We start from the raw sequence: 4,020 nt of genomic DNA on the forward strand, positions 1-4,020 counted from the left end.
AGAGCCAGACATCTTGGAATGTGAAGCCAAGTGGGCCTTAGAAAGCATCACTACTAACAAAGCTAGTGGAGGTGATGGAATTCCAATTGAGTTATTTCAAGTCTTGAAAGATGATGCTGTTAAAGTGCTGCACTCAATATGCCAGCAGATTTGGAAAACTCAGCAGTGGCCACAGGACTGGAAGAGGTCAGTCTTCATTCCAATCCCAAAGAAAGGCAATGCCAAAGAATGCTCAAACTTCCGCACAATTGCACTCATCTCACACGCTAGTAAAGTCATGCTCAAAATAACAAAAGCTTAGTAATTTATAATCTTGTGAAAGTTTACATCTGGTTGAAATGCAAGGTCATTTCATGTGAAGGTGGCATTGTCTAGTGTCTGCGGTAGGGACAATCTGGTTAACTAAAAGCCTCAAATATTTGAAGCTCAGCCCAGGGTACTGCACAACATCGAGTCATAGGGTAAGGAAGAGTTGAATCATTAATGAATCCTGATTTTCACTTGCATGCATGCCTGTCTGGAATAGTCAACATTTCTCATTATACTTGTAGATTCTGAAAATGAAATGAAAGGGCAAATGGTGTGTGCAACTTTAGGAAAATGTCTCTGGGTGTGAGTATGCCTTTCTTTTCTTCTTTTCTTCTCTGCTCCTGCAGTGTAGGCAAGATTGTGAGAACTGGAAGAATTGGGAATAACTACCCTGCGTGGTTGAGCAAGAAGATAAAGAAGGTGTCTGTTACAGGCTGGAATGCCACAACAGCGCAGGATCACTAAATACTACACTTTGACATGAAAATATAAATAAAATTTTATCTTGTTTATTGTTGCTGTGTGTTTCTGTTGTTTGCAGCCAAAGTGAATCCTAACTAATATAGAATAAATTATTAAAAAAAACTTTGTTAACGTTAACTAACTTTCCCCTGGCTAACTGAATAACTATCAATTCCAATGGCTACCTCATGTGAAGAGTTGACTCACTGGAAAAGACTGATGCCGGGAGGGCTTGGGGGTGGGAGGAGAAAGGGACAACAGAGAATGAGATGGCTGGATGGCATCACCGACTCGATGGACATGCTGCTGCTGCTAAGTCTCTTCAGTCGTGTCTGACTCTGTGCGACCCCATAGATGGCAGCCCACCAGGCTCCTCTGTCCCTGGGGTTCTCCAGGCAAGACTACTGCAGTGGGTTGAGTTTGGGTAAACTTCGGGAGTTGGTGATGGACAGGGAGGCCTGGTGTGCTGTGATTCATGGGGTCGTGAAGAGTCGGACACAACTGAGCAACTGAACTGAACTGAAGAAGGCACTTACTGAGTATGCAAAAACAATATATCTTACATACTTACTTCCTTTATACAACAATTACAATTGAGAGGTGCGCCATTACGCAAAAGCCTCGTCCATACCTTTGCTTATTTCTGTAGAAGTGACATCCATGAATAGAAACCATGGATTAGTGACATATATATTCTATCAGGCAGTTGACATAATATCAGCTTTCTTTCCAAAAAATTGTGTCAGTAAAATATCAGTAGCATAGAGGCAGGACTATCTCAGTTCACTTTTGTTAGAGTTTAGTAGTAGGAAACTGCTATTTTTCAGCTAATTTCATGAGTGAAACAAGATAGATCTGGTAATTGTATACATTTTTATGTATTGGATTTGTATTGACAGAACATATTTCCTTTTTTTTTATTGGCCATTTGTATTTATTTTGTGAACATGTTATGCATGTTCTTTTCCTAAATTTCACATGCTGGAGATTTTAGTGTATTCCTTATTTGAAAAGTCTTTTGGTCAGGAAATTTTTAAAAATATTAAAATATTTTAATTGTGATTATCTTATTTGATTGGCTACTCAGCTTTTAAAAAAATTTTGGGGAGGGGTTCTTTTCAGTTTTATAAATATTGATTTATTTTTCAATTTTAATGTAGGTAAAGTCAGGAGTGGGATCTTTTTTGAAAACCACTCTTGCACACAGAGCTACCATGTATAATAGCTTCTTTGCTCAAACATCATCGGCCCTGAGAAGAAGGTGTTAAATAGAGTTGTGTAGCAAAGAAGGCACAGCATTTTATTTGATTGTATTTTTGTGGAAGGTTCACCTAGAAAAATATTGGCAAGAGTCATGGATTTCCTGGCAATAGAGTATTGACACTTTGTATCTTAAATCAAATAGAGAAGACTATGCCCATCAGATTAAAAATGATTTGGAAGCATGAGGTTTGAACCTAAAGTACAGGTAGCTGCTGTAAAAATTGTTACCTTGACATTTGATTAAGTTGTATAAACCTTTAACCTATTCTTTTCTTTCCAGTGCTTTTCATTAACCATCAGCTATTTTTATTCACACATTTTTCCCCCTTTTTGGTTCTTTCTTCCTCATTATTCTGTTTGCAATTTTGTTTGTTTGAGTCAACTTCTCTGTGGTGAATACTTTTAATTATTTACTTAACTTACAATGCTTAGTTTTCACTTACTATACCTCACATGTTGATAAATATATTAATTATATTTTCAAATGTATTTTTCTCACATATCCTACCAGACCTGCCATATGGTGATATCTGATTCTAAAAATCGGTGTATAGGTGCTGCTTATTTATATTTCTTCTGCAACCACTAATACCATTTAATATCTATATAGCACCTTTCACTCTATGGTCTGTTTTTATTACTTTTCTACATATCCACATTTGGGGGATGAATTGAGTACTTTCCATTTTCCCTCCTTTACAAATAAGAGACTCTTGTCACAATTGGTTAGAGTCTACTCTTTCCAAAATCATTTAAGTAACAAGTGACTCCAGATGTCAGTTTACGGTTTCTTTAAGTACTCTGGGGAATTCATGGATGCCTCACATTAAGCAAATTCAAGTAGCCTAACTTCAGCCCTGAAATTAAAAGATGCTTACTCCTTGGAAGGAAAGTTATGACCAACCTATATAGTATACCAAAAAGCAGAGACATTACTTTGCCAACCAAGGTCCATCTAGTCAAGGCTATGGTTTTTCCAGTGGTCATGTATGGCTGTTAGAGTTGGACTGTGAAGAAAGCTGTTCGTTGAAGAATTGATGCTTTTGAACTGTGGTGCAGGAGAAGACTCTTGAGAGTCCCTTGGACTGCAAGGAGATCCCACCAGTCCATCCTAAAGGAGATCAATCCTGGGTGTTCATTGGAAGGTCTGATGCTAAAGCTGAAACTCCAATACTTTGGCCACCTCATGCGAAGAGTTGACTCACTGGAAAGGACTCTGATGCTGGGAAGGATTGGGGGCAGGAGGAGAAGGGGAGGACAGAGAATGAGATGGATGGCTGGTATCACCAACTCGATGGATATGAGTTTGAGTGAACTCCGGGAGTTGGTGATGGACAGGGAGGCCTGGCATGCTGTGATTCATGGGGTTGCGGAGAGTTGGACACGACTGAGCAACTGAACTGAACTGAACTGAACTTAAGCCTGTGAATATTTAGTTGGTCAGAATTCAGCAATATCATTCAACCTCTTTCCCATGTTTTTTCCAAAATAAAAAGAATTATAATGTGCAAAATAATGTGGGGACAGATTAATCTTACACAGATGATTGAAATTTGTAATTCAAATTCCAGGAAGATACTCTAATGTGAAGAGGCATACAGACAAGCAACTAATACCTTTAAAAGAACAAGAAAAAACCAGAATGAGATGAGCGTAGAGATACAATCAAAGTGCTATGGGAATATAATAGAAGGGGTGATTATTTTGAATGGGTAGCAGTTGGTACTGGAATTGAGTTTTGAAGACTGAATGAGATTTTGATAGTCACTTGTATTGGGTTTGGTCTGTTAATTCGAATGCGATTTTATGTTCTTCAGATGTTGACTCTACCTCCCTAATAACTGAGAGGGCATTAGATCATTCTGAATATATTATATACACTCAAATGTAATTTGGATATAATGTGCTCGTTGGATGCATATAATAAATCTTGGTTTCTCTTATAATTGCAACTCGAATGTACTGATGTAGACAATAACACCTTAG

This window comes from Moschus berezovskii, chromosome 5, assembly GCF_049115385.1.
Source record: "Moschus berezovskii isolate FMDL1 chromosome 5, NW_MosBer_1.0, whole genome shotgun sequence".
In the NCBI taxonomy this organism is placed as follows: Eukaryota; Metazoa; Chordata; class Mammalia; order Artiodactyla; family Moschidae; genus Moschus; species Moschus berezovskii.